Below are 7,955 nucleotides of genomic sequence, written 5' to 3' on the forward strand. Positions count from 1 at the left end.
GAAGACTGAACAAAGGGAGATGTGATAGGCATTGAGTTGGAAGAGGTGCCCAAGGACCATCAAGGTGGGACCTTGTAAGGCAATCAGCTATGAATTTACTGAGAAGCTAGTAAAAGTTAACTTCAGGGCCTCTTATTTGCATGGGGTTTTCCCAAAGCCCTGCATCATGAATGTTGCCCATCCAAATAGCACTTTACTTGTTGTACAAGAAAACATTAGAAGTTCCCTAAAATTTCATAGCTCACATAGAAAATAAACTTGATAGAAGAATTCTCAAATTTGCACAATTGTAAACATTTTGGTGGCAATTCCAATAATGAATTGGTGAACTGGAAAACAAACAAACAAACAAACAAAAAAACAAACTGGCTTTGCTCTACCATGCCAGGGTGAAAATAATTTAGAAATTCTGAATTCACTTTCTTTTCTCTCCATAGAAAACATTACATGCTCATCGTCATGTGAAAAGGAGATCAAAGAATATGCAGCAAACCAAAGGTAAGAACTATCACAGTGTTGCGTCTGTGTGCTGATTAATACAAATATTATGTTATTTTCCAGGATTTTGTAATGTTAGTGTTATCTGTCACTTTAAAAAAAATGTAGTTTATTGTGATTTATTTTCTTTCTCTAAATAAATATTCAAGTTTGTGCCTGATTCCAAATCCAGAATTTTGTCTTCTTAGCTGATCTATTCACTGTTAGTCATCGATAACTATTATCAACCTTCTACCCCAATGTCAGGGTGATTCTGTAGGGTGAGTCTTTCTCAGGTCTCTTTATTTCTTAAAATCTATGGTGTGAGTGGGTTGAATCACTCCCACCCAGAGATGGTCTGTCTGTTTTCAGCTCTCAGAGTTGGTGGGTTCAGTCATTTGGAGGCAGAGGGGGATGGTGAAGACAGAGGCTGGGATACACTGTCTCTATGCCCAGCCATCCCTATTTCAGGATCTTTCCAGTACATTTTGCTTTAAGCCAATAATGAAACCTGAATGGTGTCCAGGAAAGAACACTGGACTGCAGATCTCAGTTTGAAGCCTGGCTTTCTCCCTTACCATGTGGTCAAGTCTCTGAATGTGTTAATCAGACTAAAAGATTCTATGAAGGATTTACATGAAGATAGTGATTAACAGAAAGACAGCAGCAGACTGCGTTAAAGATACAAGATTTCCTTAATAGCAAGTGAAATGGAAGAATCTCTGTATTGAGGCAAGAAACACAAAGCAGGAACTGTGTGTAATGTCCTCTTAGGGACGCACACCTTTTTATTTTCATAATGGGACATTTAAGAAATTAAATACATAAACATGTAAGTCCCTTTATTAGAGAAATTTTACATATTGGTGAATATGACCAATGGTCACATGTATGGGTAGATTCTTTAAAAATCAGAACCAATAATTAAGACAGCTTCCGTGTTCTACTTGTTTCATTGTCTAATGTCTAGTGTAGTTATAGTTTATTGTTGGAATGATGGTTTGAACACATTTCAAGAAAATTAGAAGATATATATGAACACCCTTCCTTCTGCAACAGTCTATGGTTTTCTTCATCATCAGGCCTGCCTGCCTGGGGACACTGAACACATAGGTTGCGGTGAGAGATAACAGTGATTTAAATGGTCACTGTTTTCTTCAAATGAACTTGACTTCACACATGTACTCAACTGATAAAGTCTACCATGGCTCATCATGGCTCACAACCATAGTTGTGGGATCTGGTAATACTTACCATAAGTGACGTAAAGGTCGTAAGTTCTGGTTTGCAAACTAGCAGCCTCAGCCTTAGCTCTCAAATTTCTACTATTTTCCTTGCACCAAGAGTAGACTCATCTGTTTCCAACAATTCACTCTCTTCATATTCTTCCATATCTGCAGCTTTTCTTACATCTTCCTCCTCTTTCTCCTCACATATAGCTGAGCAAATTTGGAGTTTTAGACTGTCTTTGCTGTCCAGCTATGAAATGAATGAGAAAATGCAAGACAGAGTTGAGACACTGATCAATTCTGACTTTGTGGTAGGACTTTTATTTAATCTTCACACCGTGAGAGAAAGATATTCTTTCCATGTTATAGATGAGGAAACGCCGGCACTAAGAGGGAAATTGATATGTACAAGTTTGGATAACCAGTAGGTGGCTGAACCTGTGTCCTAACCCAAGTTTTCTGAGTCTGTATCTTAAGCTCCTTCTTCAATGGTATGATCATTAACTCTTTTTGGCTCAGATGTTTCTATGAGGACCCAATGAAGGTATTTTCACACACATGCATGTGCATGTACACACACACATGCATATACACTCACACATGTGTGTACATACATGCATGCATACAATCATATACACACACAGAAAGACAGACACACAAACACACACACTCATACACTGCATATAATTCCAGGACTCACAGACCCCTGTTACCTGGTGTAAGGATCCTTTCCCTACATCACAAACAAGAAAGGCACCTGGTTCTTGCAGATGTGCAATTTATGCCTTTTCTTCAACTACATTGAATTATTAACTAATTAGTGCTTGTGAAGTCCTCGGGAAATACCAAGCGCTTGTTCAACGCTAAATATGGTTATTAGTAAAGCTTTGATTTTAGAGAACAGCCAGGTAGTCCTGAAATAAGCGAATAATGGTTGTGTAGGGAGGCTGGCAGCTGACGGGCATGCCGCGGTGTATAATCAAACTCTGCCTGGCTTTCAAAGGTGCTCCAGCTCGTCACTGCTACATCATCCTTATGGCGAGTTTGCACATTTTCAGGGAATGTGTGTTTCATATTTCCGTGTCCATTTACCTTTCTTTTTACCTTCCTTCTGCACCCTCTCATACCCAACCCTTTCTTTCACAGCAGATAAGTCTACCTCTCCTTTGGGGAAATAGTGTCTCCACCTCAATTTATTACTGTCACCCCTAAATGTTCCTGTCACATGCCATCTGTCCCTCCTGACCTTACATCTCAGAGGAATTGGCTCCATGGGCAATGACCTGTGCTGTCACATACACTCAGATTTCTCCCCTTGTTTGGTTTAATGTTCTGCTATCACCATCTTGAAATTCTTTATAACTTTTGAACAAAGGACCCAACAGTTTCCTTTTGCACTGGGCACCACAATTTACATAACCAATCCTACCCCCACCAACTGAATGTTCGAGGTGAATCCCTCTAGTTTTACCTGTATGTGTTGCCCCAAAGACCTCCCTCCATCAATAATATTGTGTCCTTTCATTCTTTCTCCCTCTACTGATGGCCATCTTTCAGTCGACCATATGCTCATCCAAAAGAATTGAAGGAAATCGCTTTCATCTATGGAATGACCTTCAGTTTTACATTCTTTGGGTTGCAAGGGACAGAAACCCAACTAAAACTAGCAGAGGGAAAAAAGGAAACATTATATGATATAAACAAATTGTGGAAGAGGCAGAAGTGAGCTGGCTTCATGGACAACTGAACTCTGAGATGTGACCACTATTTCATTTTCATCTCTACTCTTGTCTTCATGTTAGAGTTATTCTTTCAGGTCAGTTTTTTCCACGTGATGAAAACCTGTCTGTAGGTCGTGCCAGACCAAATTCCTGTAGCTTATGATCAACAAGGAAAATGGGCCATCGCCATCAAGTTTGAATAATAAAAAATCTGAGGAGGAATTCTATTTGGCTCAGCTTGGGTCATAAGTTTATCCTTGAACCAATCACAGTGGTCAAGGGAATGGAGCACTCTGAGGGCTCATGTTGGCTGTCTTATCTGGATCTCATTGTTGGAATTCTGGGAGAGCAGTTCCCTATGGAAAAGTGTGCAGATAATGGGAATACAGAGCAATCAATTATTACCCCTGTCTCCTTTTACCCAGTACTTCCTCCCTCTCTTCCTCTTCATGGTTTAAAGTCATTACAAAGCCACCTATTTGAAAAGTAGTCTATATTCACTCACCTGACTTTTCCACCTCCAATCACCTCTGAATATTTTTCAACGTCCCTCTTAAACTGCTCTTGTCAAGATCACCATTGGTTTCCTTGTGGTCAAATTTATAGATCAATTTTCAATGAGCTCTTATTTTATCTCCTGCGATATGTTGCATTTGGTTGTTCTTTCTTAGGAAAATTCTCTTCCCTTGGTTTCTATTAAAACATATTTCTGGCCTTTTTCCTCCTTGTCTTTCACATCAGCTTCTCCAAGCTCTATTTTTTATTGGCTTCAGTTTCCCTATTTCTTAAACTTGTCCCCTGGTCTGGTTCTTTACCTGGCCCCATGAATCTGCCTTTGATATTTCCTCTTATTCCTGCATACCATGCCTAGTGGTTCTGTTCATATTTGGAGACTCAGTCATCCAGGAGAGAAATGATGGTGACCTGGATTTGGATCAGGGTGTTGGCTATTGGCAAGAAAATAATGGGAAGTAACTCAAAGATTATAAAGGAGGTAGAATCATCTGAACTTGATGATAGGTTGGAAGTGGGGAATAAGAAGGAGTGCTGCAAATATCTTTCCAGTTTCTGGCTTGGGACAAAGTGATGGATGGTGCTGTTGAAAAAATGAGGGTAGTGTGTGTGCATGTGATTGTATGTACATTCTTGTGGGTCCCTGTATATACTGGGGTGTATATACACATATCTGTATGAGTCCACGCTTATGCTGATGTACTTGTCTTTGCATATGTGAGCATTTAGAAGCGTGGAGAGCGTGTCATAAGAGTGAAAGTCCGTATGTGTGTGGAAATGAAGAGGATGGTGTTGAAATGAAGATATTCCCATATGTCCACAAGCACAGACATCTTGAGTCCCAACATTTGGGTGTCTGTGGTTCTAAGGAATGGCTTCCAGGCAGAGAGGACCAGCAATTTCTCCTAGCTTATCACCAGTCTGCTCCTTGCATTGTGTCCTGCTTTAAGAAACCACACAGCATGGAGCTTGCTTAATTACATTCTATTACAACGTTAAAGGGCACTAACTGCAGTTCTTAGAAACGTCCAGCACACGTTGCCTAGCAGAGGATGCAGGATGAAAGGTTGAATCTTTTCTGTAATCCCCCTTACCTGGCCTTGATCTGAGCTTTTATTAGTCTGGGGAAATGGGCTTATGGTATGTTCAGTATGGATTTCTGCTTACCTGTGGATTTGCAGCTCTAGAGGAGAGCTGCTCTGGCCACTGGAGCTAAAGAGTTCCAGTTTTGGGGCAACGTGGGGCAGACACCTCTGAGGGCTTCCTGACTCCAGACATGGGAAGAAGGAGAAAACAGAGCGAGGAAGGTAGAAGCAGGTAGACTCTGATTCACACTTATCACTCTCTCATTCTTTTTGGTACTGAATTTATTTTAGGGAAACACAAAACAGTCTCTTGTGTCTGCTCTCCACTCTTTCATTCTCATAGAAAGCCAACTAAAGGTCACAGCATATTCCCAAGAAATTGAATTCTTCGTGGGGGAAATTTGGTACTAAACCGAGTTTCAATAGCTTGTATATTTATCCATCTGTGCATTTTTTCTCCTCTTCCTTTTCCTCATCAGAATTCATACTCACCAAGCATTTGCTCTTTACTAAGTGTGTTATCTCTTTTAAGACTTGTAATGTCTTTATGAGGCTGGTACTAGTATAGTCTCTATTTTACAGCCAAGAAAACTTAGCGTCAGAGAGGTTTAGTGATTTGCCTGCAATCATGCGGCTCAGAAGGATAGAAATGAGATGTGAACCCAGGTCAGTCTGGCACATCCCAGCATTATGGCAATGCACAATCTTAATCCCTTCCTTGTCTCCCCCAAATACGAGAAAGACTTTTAAAAAATCAATGATAGTGCCACTGCTTAGAGATCCAGCTACCAGCAATTTTATTTTTCCAATATATTATCTCTCTCTCTCTCACACACACAAATATATGTATATAACATACAGTAAATATCTACATACACTACACATATAAAATATAATACATAAATAATATGGTATATATGCATGTATATATGTGTTTATATATTATAAATTAATGTGAACATACTCTAAATTCTACTTTTGCGCTACCATTTCCCTCCCTACGAAATAGGTCACAAGCATATATTCAAGTCATAATATATTTTCCTATTTGTCATTTTTGTGGCTGATTATATTCCATTTGCTGGGGAAAATTTCCTTTTGGATTTTGATTGGCATTGCCTTGAATTGACAGACTATTTTGGAGATGATCTCTGTCCTCCTCTCCAGAAAGGTGGGAAAAACTTGAACATCTTTAAATGTAGGCTCCAGCTTGGAGAGGAGATACAGGAGAAAAGGATGCAGGAGAAACGGATGGAGGAGAAAGGACTCTCCAAAGCAGGCATTGCTTGGCAAGCACTTCCGAGACTGACATCTCTCCATTCCTTGTGAAGGCCAGGGCCATGTGAGGGATGCCCCTGTATCCTCTGAGGTAGAGTCTCATGTTCTCAGAGGGATGGAGGCTGGAGGACCACTGATCATTAGCAGGAACATTAAGATTTGGAAGACTGCAAGATATGGTGGGAAAATGTGGGTCCCATATAGTGGTGGACTGGTAAATATTTAACAACTTGTTCTTCAGAAAACCAAGTCCCAATTTGTAATGTTTACCACTTATATGGGGTAAGTGCTTTCATTGTGACCAGTTTTAAGCTGGCAATTAATGTCATTGAATGAGGAACTGGAAAGAGATGGACAACCACATACCATTATAATGGTCACCTCACCATACGGACACAATAGATGTAAATAACCCCCAAAACATAGACAACAGACAATAGTACAATATATATACATATTATATATATTACACCAATGTAATAGTAATAAAATAATTAGGAATTTATGACTTTTGAGTATTTATTATCTTTTGTGAATATAATTTATATAATTGTAAGTGTATAACATTTAGTTTTTAATAATGGCCGTGTTTAACAACTGGTCTGCAAAATTCCTAATAATTTAACAATTAACTCTTTCAAACCAATACGAGTCAGCTCTAGTGCACAACTGGTCAGACAGGCAGATCTTGATTCCGGTCTTAGCTCCACCACTTAGCAGCTGTGTGACCTTGGGAAAGACCAGTAACATTTTCATCTTCAGTTTCCTGCTACACGACATAATGTTAATAATGAAAGCGATTGCACTGGGATATTGCAAAGATTAGAAGTAATAGACACAAACCTCCCGCAGGCCCGGGCACACCATCGGTTGCTCACCAGTGTGCGTGGCGGTAATGGTTGTAGCAGCAGCAGTGGTAGTGGTTTGATGTCACCACCACTAGTAGCCGGTGTCCCTTAGTGGGAGAGAGTGCAGATTCCAGAGACTGGCTTGAAACTGCCTCTTCCTTTTGCTCACTGTTGGCCTTTGGCAAATTATTTAACTCATCTGAGTTCGAGTTTCCTTACCTCCAAGAAGGATGTAATAATAATACACACCTCCGAGGTTTGTTTGGAGGGTTCAGTGAGTGACTGCGTGTGAAGATTTTAGCACAGTGTCTGGCTCCCAGGGAGCTCCACAGCTTGGTCATGGGAGTGGAAGGGGCAGCCTTGGTGGTGGTTTTTATAGGAGGCAGGGTAGCACAGTGGCTACAAGTAGAATGGGGACTCACATTCCAGATCCTTCACCCATTAGTTATGTGACGACCTTGGGCAAGTCAGTGAACTTTTCTTAGCTTCGGTTTCATTACATGTAAAACAGAGGAAATAATAGTACCCAACTTTAAGGGGGTTAAAAGAATTAAATGAGATAATAAGTGTTATTATGATGATGATTCTCATAATCATCATCCGTATCACAGGTGATGCTGAAGCACAATCCCTATCTCTGACCATGACCTACTTCACAGAGGACTTCTGGGTCAGCCCTCATGTACCAGCCTGCCTGTCATCTCCCTCAGGACTTCAGCACACCCTCCCAGTTTGCTTACTGATAAAATGCTATTGAGAAGTTGGACTTTTTTTTTTTTTTTTTTTTTTTTTTGTTCGCGGGCC

General features: G+C 40.2%; 1 pseudogene; it reads right to left on the minus strand.

Annotated features, from left to right (window-relative positions):
• Positions 1–1,388: 1,388 nt before the first annotated feature.
• On the minus strand, positions 1,389–7,170 carry LOC112398492 (ubiquitin-like-conjugating enzyme ATG3 pseudogene; annotated as a pseudogene).
• Between the last annotated feature and the right edge of the window lie 785 nt (positions 7,171–7,955).

The sequence above is a fragment of the Neophocaena asiaeorientalis genome, unplaced genomic scaffold, assembly GCF_003031525.2.
Source record: "Neophocaena asiaeorientalis asiaeorientalis breed wild unplaced genomic scaffold, Neophocaena_asiaeorientalis_V1.1 scaffold82, whole genome shotgun sequence".
Classification (NCBI taxonomy): domain Eukaryota; kingdom Metazoa; phylum Chordata; class Mammalia; order Artiodactyla; family Phocoenidae; genus Neophocaena; species Neophocaena asiaeorientalis.